Source organism: Vombatus ursinus, unplaced genomic scaffold (assembly GCF_900497805.2).
Source record: "Vombatus ursinus unplaced genomic scaffold, bare-nosed wombat genome assembly UNPS02014861.1, whole genome shotgun sequence".
Lineage (NCBI taxonomy): Eukaryota > Metazoa > Chordata > Mammalia > Diprotodontia > Vombatidae > Vombatus > Vombatus ursinus.
Genome location: NW_020954639.1, coordinates 11,394,888 through 11,416,699, shown reverse-complemented (window position 1 = coordinate 11,416,699; position 21,812 = coordinate 11,394,888). Strand labels below are relative to the sequence as shown.

General features: G+C 39.3%; 1 long non-coding RNA gene across 1 annotated transcript in view; it reads left to right on the top strand.

The window, feature by feature from the left end:
- Positions 1 to 21,812, top strand: part of LOC114027464 — a 76,194-nt gene that overhangs the window by 47,839 nt on the left and 6,543 nt on the right. The window contains exon 3 of the long non-coding RNA XR_003567260.1: positions 20,061 to 20,141. This is a non-coding gene — a long non-coding RNA (uncharacterized LOC114027464). The remainder of the gene's footprint in view (positions 1 to 20,060; positions 20,142 to 21,812) is intronic.

Below are 21,812 nucleotides of genomic sequence, written 5' to 3'. Positions count from 1 at the left end.
CAGTGACTTTTGTTCTTTCTGTATACTTTTCAGTCTAGGAAACCCATGTAAGACACTGTACAGTCCTGTAAAGTTTGTTATCCTTGTCCTCAATACCAAATGATGCTTATTAGGTGTCTGCCTATGAGGGTGGAGGAGGGAGGAGGCTAGGCCAAGTTATGAATGAAGCAAGCTAACCACTATCCTTGCTGCATATGGATTTATTAAAAAAAAAAAGACTACTACTATGTGAACATGAGAACAGAAAGCTGTAAACTAACACTCAATTATGTAGCACTGAGAAGAAACAATATGGCAGGATCACAAACTTCATTAATTTAATAAATTAGCTCTTTATTAGAGTTATTTCACATTTATGTGCACATTGTATGACTTTATATGGTTCACAAGAATTGGGGTAGAGCAAAGGATATCATCTTTGAGTCTTCAAAAAAAATCAATAAATCAACTTCATTCTTAAAATGAAGACTTAAGATAAAAAGAAGACTTAAGGCAGAGGGTAAGGTGATTGAAAGGCAATGGAAATCATCAAAAATCCTATTTGGTGCAACTTTGAAGAACTCTATAGGTAGGGCTAGATTTCAAAGAAAATTGCTATAATCTTAACTCCATCAGAGATGGACGAATACATTCGCCTCGCCCATTTTTTTTGTTTGTTTGTTTATAGTTTCCAGTGGTGTTACTGTTCTAGATTTAACCCCCACAGCCATATACCAGTTTATAATAACTAATACCATATGTCAGTGTTTTGGAAACTTTAGCATATTAATAGTTTGTGTCTTCAAGCCTTGATTTCTGCTCTGACCTCTTTATTCTCAACATGTGGCCTGTCTGATACACTTAAATCAACAAATATGTGTCAGGTATCATACTAAGCAATAGAGCTGGACACACACACACACACACACACGATGAATTGGAGATAGTTTTGGAGAGGAAGCACTAGTTACTGCTATATAATAAGGGAGACTGGAAAATCCTTCTTATAGAATGTAGAATTTTAGTTGAGATTTGAAGAAGGCCAGGAGGAAAAAGGGCATTCCAGGCATAGGTTCGGGTCATTGACAATGATCAGAGTCAGGAGATGGAGTGCCTTGTGTGAGAAACAGCCAGGAGGCCAGTACCAATGGATTGTAGAGTACCTGTAACGGGGTAAGGTGTGAGAGGATTAGAAAGGCAGCCTAACAGGATTTAAGCTTTTCTGTGACATTTCCCCTACTCTTCCCCTGGCCAAGGGTGACCTTTCATTTGTGTGCTTCATTCTCTTCTAATACTGTAGAGGCCTTGCTCCAATAATTATCCCTTCACTGACATCTTCAACCTATCCTCTTCATCCACTGCCTCCTTCCCAGCCAGTTCAAATATGCCTCAGTATCCCTGAATACAAATAAAAACCCTTTCCTCTGTCCTGCTACACCTCAGACTGTCCGGCCCCTATCTTGTTGTTCCTCTTAATTGCCAGTCTTCTTGAGTAGTCTGTGATTATTGACTTCACTTCTGCATACCACTGAGATGCACGCTGAGAGGCAATCACAAACCTTCCAATTGTCAAATCCAAGAGTCTTACCCCAGTGTTCAGTTTCTTTGACCTGTCTGTAACCATTTATGCTGTTGACGACTTCCTCCCTCTTCGGACTTTCTGCTCTTGGCTCCCATGATGCTTCTATCTCCTTATTTCCTTATTTTAACTCTGGGACTATTCCTTCTCTGGCTCTTCTTTCTTCCCCCTGCCCTTTACATGTAGAGTTATAGATTTGCAGCTGAAAGGGACCTCCAAGGACGTTGAATCTAGTCCCCTTATTTTATAAATAAGTTAAATGAGTGACATTAAGCAACTTGCTAAAGTCATAAATGTAGTAAGAAGAATCCAAAGGGGACTTTGACCCTAGGATTCTGTGACTTTAGAGCCTATACTCTTTCCATTGCATTATGCTGCAGTTGTCTGTGCAGAGTCTTTTTCTCTTCTCTACATTCTCTCCTTTTGTTATCTCTTCCACTCGTGTACCTCCAACTATTGCTTTATGTGGAATGACTGCCAGGAGAGCAGTTCATTAGTATAAGTCCTAGGCTTACTCTAGAAAACCAGTCTTACATCTTCCTTCAGTTAATGATGCTTGTGCCTCCCAATACATAACCTCTCCTGTCTGCTGTCACCTCCTTTCCCTCCCCACAGTCACCATCCTAGTTCAAGCCCTTATAGCATCTCTTTTGGATAGGTGTAGTTCTAGCCTCTTTCCACTCTGATCTATCCAACCCACTACTATAAGGAATCTCCTGATCCATAAGAATAGTCACATTACTCTATCATTTAAAAATATTCTGTGACACTTTGCCCTGTGATTCAAGAGTGTCATTTGCATATGTATATTTTTCTTTAAAATTAGAGTTAACATAAGAGTCATTCCATCTGAGTTCTTGGATTTTATTTCCTGCTTAGTTAAGAAATATAAAATCTTCTGTTTGACATTCAAAGTCCTTTATAACTTGGCCCCCTCCTACCTTTCCAGCTCCTTATCTACCTTATTCCATGTCCCTCCCCAACACACACACACACACACACACACACACACACACACACCCCCCCCACTATGTACTCTCTGATCTAGTGACTGGCTAGCATCCTTGCTATTCCTCACACAAGGCTCTTTGTCAACTAACTTGTGCTATTTTCACTGTTTGAGTCCCTTCTCTGGACTGCTGTACCTCATCATCTCTACCTCCTGGCTTCCTTCAAGTCCCAACTAACATGTTTTATAAGAGGCCCTTCCTAAACTCCTTTAATTCTTTCCCTCTGTTGATTATCTTCAATTTATCATGTATTTATCTTTTTTGTACGTAGTTTTCATGTATGTTGTTTCCCTCATTAGACTGTGAGCTCCTAGAGGGCAGGGACCATTTTGCCTTTCTTTTGTGTCCCCAGTTTTTAGCATAGTACAAGGCATATGGTAGGTACTTAATAAATTACTTGTTGACTTGATTTGATTAAAGAGTATAATGAAGAGCATTAATGTGTCCCACTACTTACACATTGGACCTTTTGTATTCTCCAGTCAATGATGTCCTTTATCTGAGTCAATAATGAATCACATATTTAGAGATTCTTATTGACTCCTTTTGAAGGATCATTTGGAGGGAAGGATTTTCTTTTAGATAAAAAATTGAGGTAGTTGGCTTTAGTAGTTGGCTTGGTAGCTATGGGTCTTGTAATACCTAGAGGGTTTTACTGGACATCAGGGCTTTAGAATCTGTATTGGATCCACAAAAAGCAGGGTGGATTAATAAGAGAGATTCAGCCTTGACCCAATTTTCTAGCATTGCCACTTCACCATGATTAATATTTAACAGACATCTGAGAATCCAGATATAATACATCTTGAGGCCATTATAGAATCCAAGGAACCAGTCACATTAATCCAAACTTGGCAGGTGGTTAGGAGATTTTTATTCTGAGGAGCTCCTTTTTTTTCACCTCAAGAAGATTTGTCTGGTTTTGAGCCATTTGGGGAGGCAATAATGTAAATATTTGAACTGTTGCCTCAGAAGAAGCTGAGAATGCAAAGCTACCTTACCAAAACCAGAATCTGTTTTGTCTGGGATGATGGAGAAACAGCTGGGCAGTGTAAAGATGATAATCTTTGTTAGGCCACTTGCAAACCCTTAGTATAAAAGGAAATCCCAAGTTCAGATTTTAAAAACATCTTGACATCTTAAAGCAATATGCCAGGAAAAAACCTGTCTTTAATAATGAATGCTGCAGGGAAAGTCACTAAATTTGGAAAATATTTTTGAGTAAGGAATCTTATTTAGAAAGTAAAACAATGAATTTTTTAAAAGAACTGATCTTTCCAAACTATATCCTAAGAGATTTAGTGCAGAGAAACACCTGGAAAATCAATCGAAGGACTATGAAAATATTGCTAGAATGAAGAAGGTGTTTTGGGTGTTTTTATACACCAGGAAGTCATTTCAAAAAATACATCCTGGCCCCACAGTGCTGAAGGGAGGGGGAAGCTTATGCTCTGGAGAAATTGGAGGCAAAATTGCTTTTGTGGGGTGATTCCTATGCATTTCCCTTTGGGCAAAACTTGTGGTTTTAAAAACCAAAAGCAGACTAAGTTTTAAATCTGTTTTCAAGCTCAAAGCCAACTGGATTAAAATATTCTGTCCTCAAAAAGGAATTAATTCCAACAGATGACTAAGCCCGTGGCCGCCAGGGATTGCCGTGCCTCATTTTGGGAGTGTACTGTACTTTGGTTTCCCCATCAAACTCAGGGTTGATCCTCTTATAGATAGGCTAGGAAAGGGGGAGAAAAATATTCAAGCTGGTATCCTGGAAGAACCTGTGCATTTTAAAAAAGCCAAATTTCTTATTTCCAACCAAAACAAATGAAAATTTTTCTGTATGCTCCGAGTACTAACCATGAGTTTTGTCTTAGAGTAAACAGGTATATTTTCAAGACGTCCTTAAGTTACCATAGTTTAAGAACTGGACTTTCATCCTTTACTTTAAAGTGTGTGTGTGTGTGTGTGTGTGTGTGTAATTCTAAGTTATAGGAATCCAAATTTGTGTGTGTGCTTGTGTGCACGTGTATGTGCACGTGCACACATGCGCAAGTGTGTGTTTTGTGTTTGGTGCCATTTCTAGATATAGCTTCATAAAATACTTAAGGTAGGTTCCTTTATGTGTAAATCATAGAACAATTAAAGACAATAATCCGTAAGCAACTAATGGAACTTTGATGTGGAATGTTATGTAAACACTGTTGATTTAGAAGAATTTAATATGTAAACCAAATTAGAGTATTCCTAATTTCCATTTCCCTTTCCTCTACCTCTACCCTGCCTTGCTCTTTTGTTATATAAATATAGTATAGAACACTGAGACTCCATAATATTGCTGTACTCCTTTGTTTTTTTTCCCTCTTAGGTTAAATGAAGGGGATCTTCAAAGCATTGTTGATATAAAATATTTCACAAAGCTTTGAAGATTTTATTAGATACGCTGGAAGTCAGTCTGTTTCCTGGAATCGGCTGTAAAGTGAGTGTCACAGAAAGCCTTTTCTTAGTATGGATGACACAATAAATGCTTATCAACGATGCTGCTACCACACACACACATACGAAATCAAAATTGCTAGCAAAATGAAATGTTTCCATACTTATATGGACTTACTTAATATTCATTGAGACAATGTTAATTCAAATGAATATACATTTAAGCTTTCTCATAGGTTATTTCATTATTCACTTGAGCTTAGAAAAAGGCACACAGATTGGTAGTGTCATTTGCATTTGTGAATAACTTAAACTCTGCTGTTGTATGAAGGAATACACAAAGCATTTATTAAGTACTTACTATGTGCAAAGCACTATGCTAAGTATTGAGGATACAGATAGAAAAGTAAAACTATCCTTAAGCATCTTCCTCATGCCAGGCACTGTACTAAGCACTGGGGATACAAAAAGAGGCAAAAGATAGTCCCTGCCTTCAATGAGTTTACAGTCTAATGGTAGAGACAACGTGCAAACAAATATACACATATAGAAGTTGTATTATAGATGTTTTACTTTGGAAGTGTCCTTATCAATTATAGCACATCACCATTATAAGACACCACCAGGAATTCCCTCTTCACCATCCCTGACAAGTGATTATCTCACCTTTGCTCCAAGACTTCCTGTGAAAGGTTATTCCATGCTTTCTGAAGTAGCCCGTTTCTCCTCTTGGATAGCTCTCATTGTCAGACCGATGAATTGTTAATCAGTTTTTCTATCAAGCCAAAATTTGCCTCTTTGCATTTCTACTTGCGCTCTTGGTTCTGCCTTAGAACCTACTTAGAACAGATCTAATTCCTTTTCCACTGGACAGTCTATCAGATGCTTGAAGACAACCATCATATGTTCCCTTTTTCTCCCACCCCCTACTCATTCTTCTCAGGCTAAAAATTTCCATTTATTTTAACCAATCCTCAAATGACATTGTCTCAAAATCCCTCACCATCCTGGTCACCCTTCTCTGGACATCCATTCTCCAGCTTATCAACAGCCTTTCTCCATTTCACTGGCTGTTCCTCATGCCTGGAAATCTCTCCTTTCTCATCTCTACTTCCTACCTTCCCAGGCTTCCTTCAGGTCTCAGCTAAAATCCTATCTTCTGCAAGAAGCTTTTCCCAGTCCTCCTTAACCTTAGTACCTTTCCTCTGACACTATCCCAAGTTTAACCTGTGTACAGGAATAGTTGAAGATGTTATTCATAGAAAATTTATGTTTACATTGTATTGTAGTTTTTAAAGTGTGCAATAGTATTATATCTTAAAAAGACAATGTATATAACCTTAATTTAAAAATACTTTATTGCTACAAAATGCTAACCATCATCTGAGCCTTCAGAGAGTCATAACCTTTTTGCTAGTGGAGGATCTTGCCTTGATATTGATGGCTACTAACTGATCAGGGTGGTTCTTGCTGAAAGTTGTTGAGGGTTGGGGTGGCTGTGGTGATTTCCTAAAATTATTATCCAATGAAGTTTTGCCTCATGGATTTACTCTTCCTTTCACTTGAATACTTAAAAGCCATTGTAGAGTTATTAATTGACCCAATTTTAATATTATTCTGTCTCAAGGAAAGGGGGCCATAGGAGAGGGAGGGAGAGATAGAGAACAGTTGGTCAGTGGAGTAGTAAGAGCGCACACAACATTTATCGATTAAGTTCATTGTCTTACGCGGGTGCACTTTGTGGTTCCCCAAAACAGTTATAATAGTAATATAAAGATCAGTGATCACAGACAACCATAACAGATATAATAATAATGGAAAAGTTTGATATTTGATGAGAATTGCCAAAATGTGACACGGAGACACAATGTGAGTACATGTTGTTGGGGAAATGGTGCCTATAAGACTTGCCCCAAACCTTAAGCACAATAAAGCAAGCTCAATAAAGCAAGGTATGTCTTTTTATCTTATTTGTCCATAGTTCTTTTCATTCTATCTCCCCTTTAAGAGTGTTAGCTTGAGAACAAGGACTGTCTTGTATCCCCAGTGCTCAGTATATTTCTTGGCACATAGTAAGTAAGCACATAATAAATACTAGTTGATGTGAATGATTTACCTATTCTCAGCAATTCAGTGATAAACAATGAAAAATGCAATCCTCCTCCATAGAAAGAACTGATACAGTCTGAATGCAGATAGAAGCATACTATTCTTCATTTTCTGTATTTTTTCCAGAAAATTTGGAACTCAAATTTTTAAAAAATGAATGTTAAAAATTGTATTTACATGTAACTGGGGAAAAAATAAAATATTATTAAAAAATACTAGTTGACTCTTCCTAAAATCTGGCTCCCCAAACTGGACACATCATTTCAGATTTTGTCTCATTAGAGCTCAGTACGACAGTACCACCACCTCTTTAGTCTGGAATAATGCAAAATAGCATTCACTATGTTGATGATTATTACAGTCATCGAGTCTGGGCTTTCACTGACACTCATAGAACTTTTTTCTTTCAAAGGAACTGCTTTCTAGTCAAAACTCCCCAAATTGTACTAGTTGAATTGATTTTTTAAAAATCGTAGTATAGGACCTTCCACTTATCCTTATTCAATTTCAACTCATGAGACTTAGGCCAGTGACCTAGGCCATAAAGATTTTTCTGAATCCTAATCAATATCCCAAATCAGCAGTTCTTTTCAGTTTTCTGTCATTTACAAAATTGGCAAGTATGTACTCTTTGCCTTTATATAAGTCACTGATAGAAGTGTTATCCAGTATAGATCCAGATGTAGGTCCCTGGCCCATCCCACCAAAGACCTTCAACATTGGATTCCTTGTTTTATTTTTGGTTGAATCTGTGAGTTCATGGCCATTAGGAAGACTTTTTACCAGTCTGGATCAGCACTAGCTCTGTGACTGGTAGTCTTAGAGGGCTTCCTAGGGGATTGAGAGGTGTCAGTGAGTTCCTCAATTTCTCTGGTGTCACTCAGTCTCAGGATGTGTCCAAGGTGGGACTTGATTCAGGTCTTCTTGACTTGGAAGATATTCATTATTGCCCCCTGCCCTTGATATTACTTCCAAGTTTCTTTATAGAACCATGAATTACAACTTCTTGAGTCCAGCAATTCAACCTAAATAATTCACATTCCCCTAAATATATTATTTTCCAGGCCATATCTTTTTTATCACTTCTACAAAATAGCACAAAGTAATTTTTGCTATGCTTGAATCTAAATAAACTTTCTCAACATATCTGAATCTATCAGCCTAATAACCTTGTTAAAAAGGGAAATGAAATAAGTTTAATTTTTTTATTTTACTTTTCATCCTGAAATAGAATAGGAATAGAATAGACATTGCATATACGTAATAGAACATATGCATATACATAATAGAACAGGAAAAAAGAATTGTACATGAAACTGCAAGCTTGCTTTTCTTTTTAAGTATATATAGTAAGATCAAACTTTCAAAGTTATCCTGCTTGTCTGAACTTCTTCCTGGCTTTGTGTTTTCTATCCATGTTTTAAAAAACAAAAGGATGACTCAGTGTCTCTTTTGGGGGGGAGGTTACCCCATTCTTCTCTCTTGCCCTTCCTATCTCAGCCTTCTCTTCCCTACTCCACCCTCATTAGAAAAGAAAAAAAGAAAAGCCCTGTAACAAATACACAACATATTCAAGCAGAACAAATTCCCACATGGACTGCATCTAAAAATGTATGTCATTCTGCAGGTGAGGTCACGCCAGCATTCAGCATCTTCTTGGTCATTGTATTGATCAGAATTTTTTTCTATATAATGTTGTTATTTTATGAATTGTTCTAGTTCTATTCACTTTACTCTGAATCAGCTAATACAGATCTTCTCTTCAGATTTTATCTGAAACCATCCATATCATAATTTCTTGAAGAGCAATAATATTTCATTACATTTTTAAGTCATAACTTGGCCATTCCCCAATAGATGGATACCTTTTCATTTTTGCTCTGACAAAAAGTTGCCAGACATCAGGCTAGTTTGACATGTTTCTTGATAAAGCCACAGTAACCGGCTTTTTGTGTTGTAAATGCTCACTAATCTTCTCTTTAATAATATCTTCCAGGATTTATCTGGGGAGCAAGGTCAAATAATTGGCCTGTCATTCGTAGACTTTAAAAAAAAAATCCTTCAAGACTCAACTTAAATCTCAGCTTCTCTATGAAGCCTTCCCTGATTACTCTGATAACTTATAACTTTTACATAACTTATCTTCTGTACTTTATCACTCTTAACTTCCATTCTTCATCCAACTTAGTCCTCTTTGAGACTTCACAGTTTTGTTTTTGAGTTTACCATCCCCTCCTGGGCTGATTTACACTGTAGAATTCTAGTCCATTTATCCTTTTTCCTATCCTGTATTCTAGACTATTCCCAAATATCCTCTCCTCTATCATAAAATCTAATATGGCATATTCATTTTCCCCCAAGATTCCCTTCATTTCCTCTCTGGCAGTCAGATTATCAAGCAGTTTCAGATCTATTCATCTAGTCCAGTCTTCTCATTTTTCAGATTAATGAACTAAATTCCTAAGAAATGAAGTGACTCACGCAGAGCACCCCTATGGTTAGTGTCAGAACCAGGTCCAAAACTAGGTTTCCTAGTTCCCACCCTAGTGGGAGCTCTGCTCTACCACATTCCATTCAGAGCAATATGGTCGTAGAATTATAAGTCTAGGGCTGGAAGGGACATTAAAAGGCTATCTAGTTCAACACACAAATGAGGAGATTGACACTCAGGGACTGGAAGTACCCTGGTCTCAAGTTCATACAGGTGGTCAATGGCAGAGGCAGATTGAAACCTAGGTTTTCTGACTGAAGCCCATGCTATCTTCACTGTAACATATACTTTTCTCCAGGACTAGCTTGAATAAAGAATTAGTTTAGTTTGTAGTTCAGTAATTTTTTTTTTTGTAGTTGGAATACTGGGGCTACCCACATTGATGGTCAAAATTTACCTACTTTGTTTATTTCTTCACCTGAAAGTGAGGAAGTTTAATATAATTGACCTTTGTTGAGGTATGTAGAGTATCGGGCCTTGCTGTATTACTGTGGCATGCTATCTTTTCAGTAGGCATCTTATATAGAATACTTTAACAAGTGCTGATCACAATAGCTCTGTTATTTTTAAAAAAATGGAGTTCAGCTGCTTAATGGCAGGGTCTGTGAATGGTATAATACTGACTGTGCATTGGGCAGCTTGCTGCCTTCTCTATCCTTGCATAATCCATAAATACATTCTTAGGATGAGTAGAAGGACTGAGTTGCAGTGTTCAAGTCTATTTTTGATAGTGGAGGGTTCACATCATTTTCTAAACACTCAGGTGTGAATTCTTAAATTACTAAAGGATCTTTTCTTACTACCCATGAGCCAATTGGAAATTGTGTGTATGTGGTGTGTGGTGTATGTGTGTGTGTGTGTGTGTTTGTGTGTGTGTGAGAGAGAGAGAGACAGAGACAGAGAGAGGCAGAGAATAGACAGACAGAAAGAGAGGAAGAGAGATAAAAAAACTTAAGGAGGTAGGAATTAATAGGGGAAGTTGGGTAAGTGTTTTGTGGACTCTTATCAAAGATAATAATAGCCTGTTTCATGAAGTAATCTTGTCACCATAATTGTTCTGAGCTTTAAAAAAAATCCTGAAATCTGCATGTCCTCAGTCAGTTAACAAGCATTTATAAAGTGGTTATGTGCCAGACACTGGGCCAAGCATTAGGGATACACAGAAAGGCAAAACCAGTCCCTGCCTTAGAGGAGTTTACATGCTAATGAGGGGCCCAGATGTGAACATAGCTAGGTACATATAAGATTTACACAAAGCAGAGGGGAAGTCATCTTGGGGAGGTGGCAGCTGGGAAGACTTTTGCAAAAGGTGTGATTTCAGGTGTCCTTTTAGATGAGAGAATATTTGATTCTTCACTTCCGTAAACTTTGAATTCCAACCCAAATTATATTTGAGCCTTTATCGTTAACCTCATTTTAAACCTAATCCCTTATTATCAGAGCACATCACATTTCTCTTTTTGAGGAAGAAGGTTTAGAGCAGGGAGGGCTAACTGAGAGCTTTCCTGGCCGATTGATACACATGTAATTATTCAAACAAAGTCACGGGGATACCTTTGGGGCTGGAGGGCGCAGTCAGAGCTGGGCTTTTGCCCTGGTGGTGATACTTGAAGTGGAAGGAGAATTAGGGCAGCTCTTAGAACTTGGAGAGAAAATTAATTCTTACTGTTGAGTTCCCTGCAGATGTGTTGCAACCACTCCATATCCAGGCTCCAGGAGACTTGTTTTTCTTAGACAATTCTTTATTGTTATTAAAAGTACTAGTGTTGTCTTCACACATGTTGGACACAAGCCCTGCGGTTTGTTGAAGCCTGAGAGACTTTGGAGGGAAGACGGATTTAAAAAAAAAAACCAAACCTCTGAATAAAATGAAACAGCCCTTTCCCATGCTTTTGTCTGGTCAGCAAGAATCTTGTTTGCGATACTTTTACAGCTGACAGGTTCTAGAACCATGGTCAAAGATAGACTGAAATTTAGTCCATTTTCAAGTCAGGATTTTGTAAATGTGACTGGCCTAATCTCTTCAAATGAGAAATTTTCTTCCATCTGTGTACAAAATATGTCAAGAGCGATCAACAAATATAATGAATGTTTATTTCAGAACATGAATAATGGCATTGCCAACTTTAGACTTCAGAAATTAAGTACTGTATTTTTACACATAGCAATGAATTATCTGGTTGAGAAATGTGGATATTATAGGTCAAAACTACCCATGAAAAACAAAAGTTGGATCTTGTGATTTCTTCTTGTATACTATGAATTTGTGCATGCATATGTTAAATTTGCAACTGGTTCCTGACTTATGCTAGCCACTTATGTTTTTAGATGTGGAGACTCAAAGGAAAAGTTCAGTTCTTTTCTGAAAGTGCTCGGTTTTCTTAGTTTCTGTGGAAACTGTCCTGATCTAGCATTTGCCTCTTCCTTAGATGCCCCCATTTGGGTGATTGAATTGGCACTTGCCCCTGAGGGCTTAGAACAACACAGCTTGCTGGGGCTGGTGTATGATTTGGCATATGCTTTGCTCTTCCCTTCAGGTATTCTTCCTGTCGGTTTTTTCTTCACTCTGCTCCCTTCATACTTAAGAGGAAAAAAAAAAGATGTTTTTGCTTCAGATGTGTTAACCAATTTTATTCTTCATGTTTCTTTACTGGGATATCCTCTCCTCTTTCTTCTTTCATATGAATTAATTTTCCCCATTGGGACTTTGCCCAGGCTCTGTGACTGTGGAAGAGCCACCCCTGCCACCACAGCTCCATTGTGACACTCTGTGTCCTAGGCAGGTAGGGAGGCCCATTTTCAAATAGGGTTGGTGTTTGCATAGACCTGGACACACACCCAGAAAAGTTCACACCTGTAGTAGGGGGCAGTTAACCAAAGTGATTAGGTGGCATGGTTGCAATTGCCTAACTCAGGAATGAGAGTTGGGATCCGCCCATTCCTTTAGTTTCCCTTATCCCTTCTATTTTTTTATTCTTTGCCTACTTTGTGCTTGGCACTGGGTAAGATGCAAGGAGATCTAAGACTTTGTCCTTGCCCTCAGGAGGCTCAAAGTTCTATCAGGAATGCAAGATAGAGATATGTGATAGAGTCACTTAAATGTGGCATTGACTAAGCTCCATAGTTCAGACAAGGGGAAGATGAGCCTTAGTGAGGACCAGGAGGGCTTCTCATATGCAAATATACATAAGGAATAAAACCGAAGACCTCACCCCTTTCAAGACCAAACTCTCACCTGTGGGGAAAGGGAGCTTGTTTATTTTTATCAACTCCCTAGGCAGTCAACCCTATAACCTGGGGACCTCCTATAAGCAGCGTTGCTGAGCTATAGAGAGGCAGGGGGAGAGGAGACTACCTAATCATTTCTATACCTGGATGAAGGAAATGTGGGAATTCCAAATGCCCAAAGCATTAAGGGTAACAAAGAATCAGATAGCTCTGCAGAGGACACAGACCCAAACGCAGAGAGAGGTTGGTGGAGTTTCTGACTTTAGCCAATGAGGACTGGGATGCTTATTTTAGATGTATCAACTTCATGTGTCATCTACGTCAGCTGCTATTTTGTCTCAAAACATCCTCCTGCACTTGGTGGTAGGCCAGCCTCCAAAAGCCGTCACTGGGAGAGTGCTGCTGCTTTGCTTAGGTCTTAAGGAGCACCTCAGTCTATTTCTTTTCCTTTCTAAGTTTTATTTTTGGCTAAGTTTTATTATTAGCTAGTTGTTTCTTCCCATATCTTGTCCTGAACTTGTCTTATAACAAAGAAATACACTCCAAGCAAACAAAAGACAAACTGAATCTGACCGTTTATGTCCCATTCCACATCCATAGTCCCCTGCCTCTATTGAGGAAGAAGGTATATTTATTATCTCATCCCTTCTCCAGGACTGAGATTAGCATTCATTAATCAATCAATAAACATTTAATAAGTGCCTACTATATGCCAGGCACTGTGCTAAGCTCATTCATCAGTTTGATTACTTTTTAATGTTGTCATTGTTTATATTGCTGTATTGTTTACATTACAGCATTGCTTACATTACATTATTTACATTACATCATTGTATATGGTTTACTTTAGTCATTCTGCATCACTTCTTTCTATCCCGTGGTTCTCTGAATTCCTTATTCATTTCTTCTTTTTTTTTAAATTAAAAGTATTTATTTATTTTTAGCTTTCAAAATTTACTTCCATAAGCTTTTGAGTTCCAAATTTTCTCTCCATCTCCCCCCTACCCCCACCCCAAGATGGTGTGCAGTTTGATATAGGCTCTACATATACATTCACGTTGGACCTATTTTCACATTAGTCATTCTTCATTTTTTCTGATGCAATCATCTTCTATTATATTCATATACCAGAATTTGATTGGTGGTTCCCTATTTGATGGGCACTCATTTTGGTTCCAATTCTCAGGCAGTTGGTGGCATAACAGATGGACCTTGCTGGACTCTAGTCAGAAGCACCTGGAGTTGCATCCTGTCTCAGATATTGGCTTGCGGTGTGACTCTAGGCAAACCATTTAACCTCTCTCACCCTCAGTTTCCTTATCTGTACAATGGGGGTAATAAGAGCATTTACCTTAATGGGAGACAACATTTGTGAAGTGACTTGAAAACCCTAAAGCACTCTGTAGGGTGTCCCAAAGTCTGGGCACTTCTAAGCTTTAATAGCTCAATTAAGCTGTAATAGCTTAAAACTGCACATAAGCTATTAAAGCTTAAAACTACTCTAAGCCTTTTGGGACACTCTGCCTAAAGACTAGCTATTATTTTTATTGTCAGTACAACGAGTGCTACTGTGAATATTTTGTGTTATATATGAATTTTGTTATGTATGTATTATAAGGTGTGTGTGTGTGTGTGTGTGTGTGTGTATGTGTATGTGTGTGTGTGAATTATAAGTGTTACCTTTCTTTCTGTTGTTGGCCATATGCCTGGCGGGTAGGATTGCTGATTTAAACACAAGGGCCAGAGTCTTGAAAGAAATACTAGAATCCCTGAAGCTCCAAAGCCCAAAATTCCACTCCCATACACAAGGGGTTGTTGAATACTTAAAGTGTTGCACAAAAGACATGGTCTCTACATACAAGAAATTTGCAGTTGAATTGGGGAGAAGAGACACACACATGTGAAATCTAACGATAAGGTAGGATATTATGTAGAAGTCCTGACTGGAGATCAGAGTATTTAGGAAAAGCTTCAAGGACAAAGTTAAGTTTAAGCTGGTCCTTCAAGGATCTAGGTAATGCATAGGCAGGTTAAGGGACTAAAGATATCAGAAATTAAAATACTTCTTTGGCATGTGAGGGCACATTCTTCCAGGAATGTTCTGAGAAGAAAGAAGCTTTACCTTCTAGGAAAACTAGCCAGGGAGAGAGCGGTTTAGCAGAAAACCAGGTGCCATAGCTTTGGTAATGGGTACAGGTTGGTTCTTTGAAGGAAGATGGCAAATACTTTATAAAACCTCTCTTTTTTTTTTACCTTTGTCTTAATATATTTTATTTTTTCCCAATTATATCTTAAAACAATTTTTTAACATTTGTTTTTCTTTTTAAGTTTAGAGTTTCAAATTCTACCCCTCCCTCCCCAAGATGGTAAGCATTTATAAAACCTCTTAACAGGTGTGTTAAAGCTACATGTTTAATTATATAAGCACTAAATTCCTATCTGAGGCATCTTAACAAATTTCTCCTGCTAGACAAAATTCTTCTGAAAGTTTAACCCTGTCTCTCCTTCTCCTACCTCCACCCAAAAAGATATATTTCTTCTCTTTTTCCTGGGATTGGTCATTGCTAGAAAGTATGCCAATGACTTTTCCTAGCCTGAGAGTTCATTCAGAAGATCAGGCAGGTCCTTAGAAGGACCAAATAAAGAAATCTACATTTTCCAATAACATTTTGTAGTAACTTCTTTCTGTTCATGAAATTACCTATTTGAGCACCACTTGTCCAGATTGGCCTTACTGTGGGCAGTACTGGCCCTAGTGGTGGGCCTCCTATTGTGATCTGATCATGCTAAAAGGTTGTTCTCTTTTAAAAATACCATTCCTCTATAGTCTAGGGCAGGGCTTCTTAAACTTTTTCTACTCTTGACCCCTTCAGCACTTCTTAAACTGTGAGTCTCGACCCCAATGTGGGCACCTGAAACGATCATTTTCAGATCCTTCCTTGGATTAAGGTTCCCCACCCTCCTCCCTCACCCCCTAATCCCCCACCCCCATCCCGAAGGCCCCTATTAAAATGCAAAAATATTCCATAATAATGCATTATCACTAACAGCCAGTAATGCTTCATAACATGAGTTTAATTGCTCACTAGATATACTAGGGATCTGAGGGATAGGACACAGGAAAAATAAGTTTTGATTGGAGTCAGGAATCACAAAGGATTTAGGAAACTAATTCTCTGCTTCTTAAACCTCTCTCCCTTTCCCTCCCTCCCCTACCAGTTATTTGGGGTAGTAGTAGGGAAATATATTGTAGAACTTAAACAATTTTGCATAGGAAGTAGCATTATTAATTTTTTTCTCTTCCCCATGATCAGATATCATTAATTCTTTTTTTTTATGAATCAATTAGGATTAAGTGACTTGCCCAGGGTCACTCAGCTAGTAAATGTCAAGTGTTTGAGGTCGGATTTGAACTCAGAGATATCATTAGCTCTTGTTCATTCTTCTGACCTTTGTTCAGAATAACTTCACCTGGAAGTCCTGGTACCATGAATTTAGAGCTTAAAGAGACCTAGAGGTCAACTAGTCCCACCTCTGAGACCCAGAGAGTGGCTTTCCTAAGGTAGGAAGTGATAGGATTTAAACCCATGTCCTCTGACTTCAAATCCAGCCCCCTTTCTACTATACCATACTGCCTCCCCAGTCCCTTTCATGCCTAACATTTGAAGAGTTGAATAGTTACCCAGGAACAGAGTTTTACTGTTGGAAGGAATCTTAGAGTCAACTAGTATGACCCATCCATTTTACATATGAGGAAACAGGAAAAAGACCTGGTCATGGTCACACAGGCAGATCGAAAGGGCATGGGTCACTTTCTAAAAAATTCTTCAGAGAATTTCAAGGTGGTGAAAAGCCTTTCCTGGCTTGGACTCTTCCCCCATGCCACTATCTCCTCCCCTCCCTACCTCCCCCCCAAAAAACTGCATTGGGACAGAGCTGTCCATTAGGCACAGTGAATACTGGGACTGAAGAAAGAAACATTTATCCAGCTAACCAGAAGCATCAAGTGAAAATTCCTCACTTGTTTAAACATTCTGAAAATAATTTCTGCCACTTTATTTTCCTTGTAACTAAGGCTGTATTGACCATTGGTCTTTGTTGGGGGACGGAGGGGAGGAGGGTCTAGCCCCCAACTAGGGAGACATCTTTTGACAGTGAATTCTACTGAGTAATGTAGCTAACGAAGTCCTTCTCAGGGGTTAAAGTACCTCTAATTCCACAAGTATTCAGGGGGGAAAAGCAAATATAGTATTAACTGTGGACTTTTCCTATGATTTATTTTGTTTCATTTATTTTAAGGAATGGTTAATTAGACAGGTTATAGTTTATATGGCAAGGTATATTAAGGGGGAAAAAAATCATACCACAGAACACCGAATAGACTTATGTCAAAGGAAAAGAGTGATTCTATATTGCCACAGAAAGAAAATCAATTTTAAACCTTAGTGGTTTGTTGTCTGTGTGCACCTTTGTCTTCAAAGACATGTGTAACTTTCACTAAGCTTTTATGATCCTTAACCCACTGTCACTAATGAGAATATGGCTGACTACATCTCCCCCACCTAGTTCTAGGGGTGCCCCTGAGCTATTTGGGGGAGTATTTTTCTCTAATGCCATTGACTCAAGCCCTCTCCCAAATAGTAATTTCCAATTACCATTAGCATATCCTTTCTGTCATCAATATCTTTCTGTGATTGGTGCCACAGTATCCTTTAACCAGTTAACTTCAATTACTCTTTTCAAAGGGATAGTTAGTGAGAAAGATGTAGCAGGAACAGAAGTCTGTTCTCCTCAACGTCCAGAGGTCTGCTCTTTCCTAGTCTATCCCAGTTCCTAGGGAGAGTGGGCTCAAATTTCAAGTAGTTTTTATATAGCCTTTGCCCCACTTTAAAAATGGCACAGGGAATGGATGAATGGCTACTTTTCCCTCCTGGTTGCCTTTGAGCGCTGGTAGGTTGGGTTCAGTCGATCTCTTAGGACTCAGCCCCTCACAGGGCTTGCTGTGTGAAACATCTGGCATCAACGTCATCTCTCAGGGTCACTGGCAGATTGTACCTCTGACCTTTTCATGTTCACAAGGTCAGAACCTCATCTGACACTCTTCTACCTGTAAGCCAGAAAGAATAGACACAACAGAAGTGACTGCTGGCAGTGAGCCAAGCAGCCGCAGAGACTTAATGCTCCTCTCTCCAATGGGGCCAGTCAGGAAAGAGGAAAAGCCTTGACCCCTCAGTACCTTTCCTGGTTCAGGCTCAGCAGTCAACCACAAGCCTCTTCTGCACATGGTAACGAGACTGCACGTGGTCAAGTCTCAGTGGGGTTGGCATCAGGCAGAGCATGCCCCCTGTGCTCAGGACTGCGCTATCATTGGCCACATCCAGTGGCTCATATATTACTGGGCCTTTGAATCGAACCACATAGCAATGCTTTTTAGTTGGTGAGAACCTCAGGGCTAACTTGCCACCAGGAAGGGAGGGAGCATCTTGTCTTTTCTTCCTATTGGTGTCCTAGTTGAGTGGGGGTTTTGGTGTCCCAGCAGGGCAATGGGAAACAGGAGCGAGCACTTCAGTCTGGTATCACCTTTTTGAAGATAGATTCCACCCCACTCTGAAGCTCTGTAAATGAGTAAAGAGCTTTGAAAGCTGAGTACGGACATGTCATGGGGACACCAATTTTTTGATAGCCTTTGTCCACAGAACAGGCCATTTTACAACTCTCAATCCAACAGGCATTTATCAAGCACCTGGACTGTGTGCCAGGCCAGGGAGGCTTTGCCTTTATTTTTGTGTGAAGCATCTTAATGTGGTTTCCCAAAATAGAATACTAGTAAAAAAAAAAGAAGCAATTTATAGTAAACAAGTGCTTACTATCTGTGTTTAGAGAGGAGATATAATGGAAATATCCAGGAAATAGCCTGGAAACTCTGAACTGGAAGCTCTGGAAATCCATTGTTGTTGATTCTGCCCACTGCCACTACTCAGAAAGTTTAAGAAAATTAAATTCTCTTTAGAATTGGATTTTGGCCTTGTCCCTCTGTCTTCCAGAGAGAATCAGCAGTTCCCATACTTCTGCAGCCTTGCTAGAGTAGTAGCATTAGTAGTAGTAATAATAATAATGTTTATTATAATGCTTTAAGGTTTATGATGCATTTTACATAGCTTCTGATCTTCACAACAACCCCATTGAGGTAGGTGCTATTATCATCACTCTTTTACAGATGAGGAAACTGAGGCTGATAGAGGTTAAGTGACTTGCCCAGGGTCACACAATTAGTAAGTTTCTGAGGCAGGATTTGAACTAAGGTCTTCCTGACTCCAAGTCCAACACTCTAGCCGCTCTATACCACTTAGCTCTAAAGTACAAGGACATATTTTATTACACAATATGAAAAAAACTATGGCTCCAAATTGTTCACAGATAAATGAGTTACAGAGATAACGGATTAATGATTATCTGTTTTCTTGGTTTCACTTTTCTTCTCTTTTTCTCTCCCTCCTCTTAAGGAAACTGTCCTATTTTATCCAATACCAGATAAGCTACAAGTTCAGGTCAAACTGATGTTCTTTAAGCACTCATATGGATTATCCAACCTTCTTTGATACTTTCGCGTGGAATATTTTAAACAAATTTGTTTTGGGCATCTTTCTCAGGTCAGCCCTTCCCAAGCTGCTCTTTTCTCTAAGTCTTTCCTGGGTAAAGGTAAAAGTAATCCTTACCTTCTCTGCTATTCCAAAATATTTTCCAGGTTTTATATCCCACTCTCGCCAATGCCCCAAATACTTCTAAGGAATATGAGTTTACATTTGAGCAGTGACAATAATTATATAACATAGCTTTCATCTGTACTCAAAAGGCTCATAACAACATTATACATATCCTGGGACAATGGGGAAATCAGAACACAGGAAAAAAAATAAAACCAAAGATCTGTGGAGCATATTATGGTAGAGCTTATTAATTAACTTACTTTAGGTGAAAGCGAAAAGCCATCATCTTAGCAAGTCATTTTTATAGATGTTTGTTTGTTTGTATGTGTGTTTTAACATGGGACAAACCACCATCCTTCAATTTCACTATGACAGTGAATGAAAAGCACTTCTGGGGCAGAAAATTAATCACTGAAGAAGACCCTGGGCTGCTTTGGGAATCTGCAAGGTTGTCATGTCATTTGCTCTATTGTTTCCCAGATGGCAAAATAGTGACTTATGGGTTTTTTCCCCTCTCCCTCTTTCTTTAGAGAAGAGTTTGCCTTGATCCCTTGAGAAGGTGGAGAACGATGGTGTGCAGCTTCATCACAATTTGAAGATCAAAGATTGAAGTAAGTGGGGATAGGGGACCATTGTGGGTAACCGTTCTGTGGCTAATGCTTGACTCACCTTGTCTGTATCCAGAGAAATTGTTAGGTCTCCCTGTAAACTATTAGAAACTATTTCTGAAAGGTATCAGTGCCCTAGGTAAAATAACAATGATAGTTCACGTTTCTATGGGGCTTTAAGATTACCCAAGTGCTTTTCTTAATAGAAAACCCTGTTTGACAGATATTACAGACATTATCTCTTATTACGTAAGAAAAGGGAGGTTTAGGTAGTGACTTTACACAGGTGGTAGGGAGATGACTCACTAGTCAGGTGATTACTATTTTTGGGGGGAGGATGAGGGGAATCAATTGGAGTTAGGTGACTTGCCCAGAATCACACAGCTAGTAAGTGTCTGAGTCCGGATTTGAACTCAGGTCCTCCTGACTTCAGGACCCATGCTACCGAGCTGCCCCTCAGATGATTTCTAGTTAAGCACTCTTTCTATTATGCTGAGCTTTTTCTAGAAACTTTGTCATCTTAAGGCAAGAGAGTAGATCGGCGATTTGGGATGAATACCTGAACAATTTCTTATATGTCCCTGTGTTGTTCCCTGACACCATTTTCTCTAGATGCACTTGGTCCAGGGAAAAGCGCAGAGGACTAAGGTTCAACCAGCGCCTACCTTTGACACTTGCTGTGTGTGGTGTGTGTGACCTTGGGAAAGCGACTTAACCTCTTGGGGCCTCACTTTTCACATATGTAAAAGGAAGGAGGTCTCTGAAGTCCCTCCCAGTTCTGGAGCTGTCAGCCCTGTGAAATGTACAGCTCGGCTAAGTTGTGGGTATGGGGGTTTGTATCTTCTAGAGCCCAGAGCTTTTAAGGCATTGGAGCAATAGATTGAAGTCAAAAACAGAAATCCCCATTGTGGATTTTTGGATCTATTATCTAAGACTCTGGGGACTCTCAATTCAATTGGCTCTCTTGGTATACCCTTGAATGACTCAAATCCACAGTAAAGTTGTAGACATCCCAACCTTGGAGCTGTCCTGGGTCTAAACTGCCTCTGTTGGAACCAGATGATAGGGACTTCCTCCTTCACCCATGATACCCCTCACCCAGTATATGTGACATAATTGGGTTGCAAAATAGTTCTGGGTAGCCTAACCTCAGGGCAGGTCTTTCCAGCATGGCTACGAGAGGAGAATCATCATCACTTGCTTCATTTTCAGCAACTGCAAATTCACGTGGACTGGGAGATAATTTTGAGGTCGTAGAAAGAGGGAGACTCATTGGAGGCATGCTTACAAAGTTTATGTTGAATTGTTTGTGCATTGAGACCAGATTATGGGCGCACCTCCTGCCTTTAGACAAGACATGTTCTTAAAGCAGATCCCTCAGAGGCCAAATTGTAGCTTCCCGTGTTCTATCTGGCTTCACATGTTTTTAGCATCTGCTCTGGTGCTGGTGAAGACACTCATTGAGCAGGTAAAGGCAGGGCAAGGTGAAGTGCAAGCCGTTAGACAGCGTGGACATGGTGATAGTCGCAGTGAGGTTGCCTATATTGACCAGAGAGGCAAACCAAGGGGCAGTTAGGTGGCGCAGTGGATAGAGTACTGGCCCTGAAGTCAGGAGGACCTGAGTTCAAATCCAGGCTCAGACCAGGCACTTGACACTTACTAGCTGTGTGACCC